This window comes from Hevea brasiliensis, chromosome 13 (assembly GCF_030052815.1).
Source record: "Hevea brasiliensis isolate MT/VB/25A 57/8 chromosome 13, ASM3005281v1, whole genome shotgun sequence".
Taxonomy (NCBI): Eukaryota; Viridiplantae; Streptophyta; class Magnoliopsida; order Malpighiales; family Euphorbiaceae; genus Hevea; species Hevea brasiliensis.
The window spans coordinates 75,900,462-75,908,121 of NC_079505.1; the positions used below are offsets into that span (position 1 = coordinate 75,900,462).

A 7,660-nucleotide genomic window follows, 5' to 3' on the forward strand; every position below is an offset into this window, starting at 1 on the left:
GTATATTCTATTAATTATGAAACAAAATAATAGAAAATAAATATCAAATAATTATATAAATTATTGTTATTCAACTTCAATTACTTGGTACGTTGTTTTAGACTATAGCAAGAAGTGGCATCTACTTGTATTTGTATTGGTATGTTAAACTTGTATAGAAATTAATAAATTAATTATAAGCTTCCACAGTTATTTATTTAGAATAATACTAAATGGAATTTATCTTTTTTTAAAAAAATATAAAAAAATTTATAAAGAGAAAGGTGATTATTTGAATTCTAAATCTACAAACATAAACACACAATCATAATTATATAATAATGACAAATGAAATGAAAATTAATTAGAAACAATATCATGAATATTGCTTAAACAAAATAATTAAATTAATAATGAATGACCATAGACTTCAATTAATTAAAATTTTCATTATAAAGGATTACTTCTACCAAATAATCCTTCTCATATTTGATCTTGAGAACAAGCCAAAACTAGGATTAATGGCGGTAATTAACCCTCTCCATCTAATGCTAAATTATGCCTACGTACTCTGTATATACTTGGACTCATCACTTGCTAAATAAATTTCAGTTTCTACTACATCTTCCTCTTTTAGTTTCACCCCTTTAAGATTTGAATGCGCACCACCACTCCCTCCATTCTCTTTCATCTTGAAGAAGTTCATCACCGATGGCATCTCAATCAGGTAAGGTGATATGCAATTCACTTGAATCCCTAACCACCCAAACTCCATCGCCACATTCTTCGACAACCCACAATCGCATGCTTTGTGCTAGCGTATATGCGTGAGATGCAACTCTCCAAATGCTATAACAAACACTTTCAGTGTAATTATACTTCCTTGACGAGCAGGAATCATCACTTGAGCAGTACATTTGGTAAGCTTCTATCAGGATAATCCTCACCACTTGCTCAAAATTGGTTATGTCGTCGTCCTTGATCCTAGGTCTGCATTGATTGCCAATGGCAGCATTCTTCACCATTATGAGCTTTTTGAAAGGGAGATGTGGTGTCTGCTGCCTTTCGATGTCAGATTCTATAGTTACGCCATCGAGCATGAACACCACTACAGCGGCTCGAAGGTCTCAGGACGCCAATAGGCCAAAATCGTCTTGGATGTCAACGATTATCACTTAGGCCCTGTGATTGCAAAAGATTATGGTCATGCACTTGCCGATGCTTGTAGCCCTTCTAGTAAGTACTCATAAGAGGTGCCAACGAGATCATGTAATAACCGAGGCAGAATACTAGGTGAGAGATCATCTAAATGATGGGTTACTAATGGAAAAGAAATGGCATAACTAGCCAATCATTCTACGACATTTTTAATTCTATATTGTTATGGTCTACCAAAATTCCTTGTGAGTATGGAACTGCAAAACAGAAAATAAATTGGTTAGAGGTCCCTTGAGTATGGACCCGGTGAGGACCCTCCAATGCTTAAGTTAGAGCTAATATGAGAAAATAGTATATCATATTGATTATGGAGAAGAACATAGCTCCATAGATAATCTGATATCTTTATATAGGATATAGACAATAGTTAGTTATGGTAAGTTAACTATGTAATTATATGGATATTATTAGCTAGCATTATTATATAATTATATTTCTATGTATAGTGCATAATTATAGGCATTGTTATATTTGACAATCCTACTAATATTACTTACTTTAATCAAGATTCTTTTCTTTTATTAAGTGGGTCTTACAGTGATTGAATCGACTAAACAAATCTCATGGCTGAACGATTAAATATGATTAGGCTCATGGGCTATTTGGAAACTCGCGTTACTGGTCAAATATATATATTTTAAGGAACTATATCATTAGTCCCCCTTTCAAGTATGAATCTTTAGGTTCGTTGTACTTAGACAATAAAGTTTTGGCCATCACCTTACAATTTTTAGAGTGTGGACTATTACTTTGAACTTGATAATGGTGGACTATCACTTTACGTAGGCTTACACTTTCATTTGTTTAGCCTGGTGGACTATTGCCTTTAGTAGGTTAAGAACTTTTATTTTTTAGCTCTGGCAGACTATTATCATAGCATGGTAGACTATCACTGTGGATAGGCTAAGCACTTTTAGTTTATTTAGCCTGACAGACTACTACCGTAGATGGGCTAAACACCCTCAGTTTATTTAGCCTGGCTGATTATCGCTATGTATTGGCTAAGCACCGTCAGTTTATTTAGCCTGACGGACTATTGTCGTTAATGGACTAAGCACCTTTAGTTTATTTAGCTTGGCGGACAATCGCCGTTAATGAAGTAAGTACCCTTAATTAATTTAACCTGGAAGATTATCGCCATGGATAGGCTAAGCACCTTCAGTTTGTTTTTAGCTTGGTACATTGTTGCCTTGATAATCTTGATAATGGCGAATTATCGCTTTGGAGCTATTGGCTTTTTTGAAATTATTTGCAAAAATAGTACTTGTATAAATATTTTTGTGAAGATAATCCATATAATGCATATTGTAGATTTATCCAAGATTGTTCAATAAATAATATTACAAATGGAATATATAATGTACATTTACAAGGGTTTACATACTGATTTTGATCAATAATAAAGGCCTTCAAGCTTAAATAATTTTGGAGAGCAAACATGTTATTCATGAACATATATTCATATATGCAAGGCTATAAAATGAATTTTAATCACCTATAAACAGGAGCTAAATGGAAATCAAAAGCAATACTAATTATGGAAATTAGAAAGACAAATTCTAAAATAATTTCGGTTGCCTCCAATTTTACCATTCAGCGTGAAAATAATATTTGAACTATACAACTTAATATAATGAAGCTTGTAAAATTGCCCTGAACTAGTTCTAGAAAATATTTCTAGAGTTGATTTAGAATAATATAATTTAATTCGAGCCCATTGAGCTATGATAAAACAAATTTTTATTCATTTAAAGTCAAAATGAATTTCCATTTTAACAAAAATAAGATCTTGTCCCATCATGCGAGAGACAACGTTGTGGTTTTGCAATATAAAATCATGGATAAAGCAAGTTTGCCATCCCAACATAACATTGCCCATATTCAACAATGGCACTATTTCAAATAAACTAGAGAATAATAAGATACAAACAAACACATGGTCAGACCTTTAGTGAATATGTACTTAATTTTAAGCAAATCATGGCTATTTCATTTTTTAAAGACTGATGATGTTTTTTTATAAATTCTGACAAACCATGGAAGCTAATATAAGTAAAAAATTAATGACATTATTATTCTAAAATGAATAAATATCATTTAAAGAAACGCAATAATGTACTTAACAAATAAAGGTAAGACTTGAAACCGTTTCTTTTCAAACCAAACGATGGCATTTTTGTGATTTCCAACAAAAATAATGCAATTCTATCTATACGAAAAAGGGTGGCTCTTTCGTAATTAAGAGCAAAACTCAACCAATTGTAAATTGGTGAACATCATGTAAGTACAACTTAGCTTTAATGCCTTTTATAGAAAGGTGGCATATTTTTAATTTTCTATAAAATCATTTTAGCACATCACAACGGCAGTATGCAAATAATTCAAAGTTTATATGGAACATGTGAAGATGGCATGTATTGTGATTATGATTAGAACTCAATATGGCAGGACTCATACTTGAATAAAACGTGAGCAGTTGCCAAATGGTGGCCTAATTGAAAATACAAGTAATGATTAAGGCCATTCTTATGATGGCATCATTTTTAATTTCCTCAAAACCTTGGCAGGCGGCATGAGTAAACTCTAGGGTTCTCTACTCAGTCCTGGCAACAAAAACTAATGGCAATTGATGCAATTATAATATAGAAGTGATAATGATACCTCACGTAAATAAGGATCCAATGAGGAGACTTTAACAGCATAAGATTGGTGGCAAAATTGTAAAAACAAATAAGAATCAAGCCTCCTCCATGTTTAAAGAACTAATGGTAAGAATTGTAAATAAAACTAAGAGTGGAGCTAATTTATAAGCTTATCATTGGTGATAGATATTTGTGAAAATAAAAGTAGATTTTTGGGGCACTTACCTTAGCTGTGTCAGGCTTGTGATTTTTGATGAAACAAATTGGCCGTAGATCTCTGAAATCCCTATCGTGGTAAATTAGAGTGACTTGAACCCATATGTCTTTTTGTAATCTCTCTGACTTCTCCTATCACAAGCTTAAAATATCAAAGGTGAGGGCTTCTCTACAAGAGATAAAAGGAAAAAGACACAGCTTTTTGTGTCGATTCCCATAGACAACGCTACTGTTGCGGTCCATAGAAATTTCTTGTGAATATGAGACTACAAAAAAGAAAATAAATGAATCAGAGATCCATCGGGCATAGACTCAGTTATGAGAGAATAGTATATCAGATTGATTAAGGAGAAAATCATACCTCCAGAGATGATCTGATCTATATAGATATTATTAGCTAGCATAATTACATGATTATATTTCTATTTATAGTGTACAATTATAGGTATGCTAGATTTGACAATCTTACCAAGATTGCTTATCTTTAATTAAGATTCTTTCCTTTTATTGAATTGGGTCTTACAGTGGTTAAACGGACTAAACAAATCTCATGGCTTAACTATTAAATATGATTAGGCTCATGGGCTATTTAAAAACCCGAGTTATTAGGTCAAATATATATATTTTGAGGAGTTATATCATATATCAATTAATTAATTGCTTTATCCTTATAAATTAAAAAATAAGAGATTTTATTAAGTGTGCTTCAAGAAATTCTTGCTTAAACACAATTTATAGTGAATCTAAAATATAATATATTTATTAGGACCCATATATAAGATAAGTGAAATCTTTGTTTGTATTTTGGATCATAATATATCAAATTTATGTTAGTTTTTCTTGTGTGCTCCACACATATGTTCTAGGCGCTTTCAATATATTAGTTAATCAACCATAAAGAACATATATTCTAAGACGCCTCGCTAGGATATCTCAGTTATATAACCAATGGGCCGGTTCGATCTCTCTGTATTGTTTGATTTGTTGAGTTTTTTTTAAATAAAGATTGGAAAAGTAGAGATTTGAATATGACACTTACCAAATGAGTGATATATTTTCAACCTTTAGACTAGGTAATTGTAAAATATTTAGTTTGTGAACTTGTAATCTCTTTTATATATATATATGTGTAAAAAGATTAATAATAAAAATAATAATTATTTTTAAAAAAATTAATTATATAAAAGTTGAAGTATCATTAAATAAAAGTAATGAAAAATTGAAAAGATTTTATATATGAAGATTTAAACCAATTGAAATAAAAAAAATTTTCATATTAAATTTTAAGGATGTCTTAACTGTTCTGTCCAATGCTACATTTCATCTCTCACTTTCCTATATTCTCAAAAATCACAATATTTTCCCCTCTCTCATCTCTTTTTTTCTTTTTTTATTCTTTTCCTTTTTTATTCTCTATTAATTAAAATTTTTCTTTATTTTGATAAAAAAATATAATTTATTTTTTTTAAATGTGAATGATATTTTTTCTCATAAAGGAGAGATTGCAATAAAAAAATCATCAAGCTACACAGTAAAATAATAAAATTGTAATTTTTTATTCTCTAATTATATATATATATATATATATATATATATATATATATATATATATATATGATTGATCAACGTGCATAACGAAACAAATACTAAACTTTAGATCCTGAAAGCAATATTGATCAATACTTGTTTAAGTGGGGGAAAAAGAAAACAAGAAAGACGCTTCTCCCTAAGAGTCTAAAAATATGCAGTGATTTTCAATCCATATTCAAAAAACACAAATGCTCTGTTAAAAGCATGTCGTAATCGATCTTTTTTTTTTTTTTTTAATCTAAGTTGTAAGTTAAGATCAAGAATTTTATGTGCTTCCTTTCTCTTTCGAATTTTTGTAAAGTTGCTTCGTTTGTTATCTTTATTTTTTACTTACCTGTCTAATATAACAACATACATAAAATTGGATATTAAGTACTTGAAACAAACATTAGTATTTGTTTTCAAGGTGTATCATTGCTTGGAGTATATGTGAACATGGGTATGTGTGTATCATTGCTTTTGTTTATAAGACCTAGAACATGGGTATGGAGTATATATATATAATTTCATATATTTTACATATTTTATTATTTAATTCATTTAATGACTCTTTTTTAATATGTGTTTCATTGCATTAAACAAGGTTCTTAGGCAAGTACAACAGATTTATAAACCAGCATGACCAAAGGCCCATCACCAATCTCATACAATTAATCAACCCAATCCAAACCCATAGACCTTAGCCTCAGGAAACCACCACCTACCCACAAAATCATTGAAACCTACTGCCGACAAACGATCGCCTATACCATTGTGCAATATCACCGGTTACCTAGGCCGGAGCCGGTATTGGTGCAACAACTGAGAGAGAAGAACAAAACATCGCTTGTTTTCGAAAACAAATCAAGCATATCCAATCGCTGATGACATTTTAGCCACTACTCTAGCCAACAACAGAAACATTCCAGAGGAGAAAATGAGATCAAAATGCAAAGGGCCAAGGCATTTCAGTCTAACATAGCCTTTCCTCGCGATAAATTCGGTGGACTGCGGAGGACTCCTTTGCAAGCACTCTTTCCCCACGATGGAAACTCTACCTGCAAGCCAGAAAGCAACCAAATATAGGGTATCTAAAACTCTACTCTCATCATTTCATCGCCCCTGTAGAAACCAAAACTCAAACTTTACACACCACATCCAGGGAAGAAGGAGAGCTGATTTCTAGCCTGGCCGGAGAGACAAAAAAACAACGAGTTCCTCCCCACCTCAAAGGGCAGGGGAAGTTAAGTGATAATCAACCTCGGCAGTACTGAAAGAAGGATGCAACGAAAACCAAACGAAAGAAATTTTCTCCCTTAATTTTTGCAATGACTATGACATTATTCATCACATTGAGTAATTACACAAATTATTTTCATTAAATAAAACACAATATATTGCTGCAGGAGAGAGCGCTGATTATATTTCTGCCTAATCCAACTCATATTATTTGGTCTATGCAAACCTTGAGAACAAGCCAAAAGCCGGATTAATGGTGGTAAAACATCCATCTAATGCTAAATAATGACCACTCATGTACTTGGATATCATCACTTGCTAAATAAATGGCAGCTTCTGCTACATCTTCCTGTTTTAGTTTTAACCCTTCAAGATATGAATACACACCCCCACTCCACCATCTTCTTTCATCTTGAAAAAGTTCATCGCCAATATTGGCGTTTTAATATGAAGTAAGGCGAAAAGCAATTCACTCGAATTCCAAACCGCCCAAGTTCTGCTGCTGCTTTCTTTGCCAGACCCACAATCGCATGTTTTGTATTGGTGTATGCATGAGATGCAACACCTCCAACACTAGAACAAACGCTTCTCAGCATAATTATACTTCCTTGGGGAGTAGTAGTCATCGATCGAGCAGCGTGTTTGATTCCCAGGGATACTCTATCAAGAACTAATTTAATGTATATATATCTCACATTTTAAGCAACAAGTTTTTTTTTTTTTTAAGCATTAAGGTGGAAGGGTGAGATTTGAATCTTAGCAGTGTATAAATAATTAATACTACCAGAAATGTCCAT

The 7,660-nt window shown here is 31.9% G+C and overlaps 1 pseudogene; it reads right to left on the reverse strand.

The window, feature by feature from the left end:
* Window positions 1–6,488: 6,488 nt before the first annotated feature.
* On the reverse strand, window positions 6,489–7,660 carry LOC110638797 (momilactone A synthase-like; annotated as a pseudogene).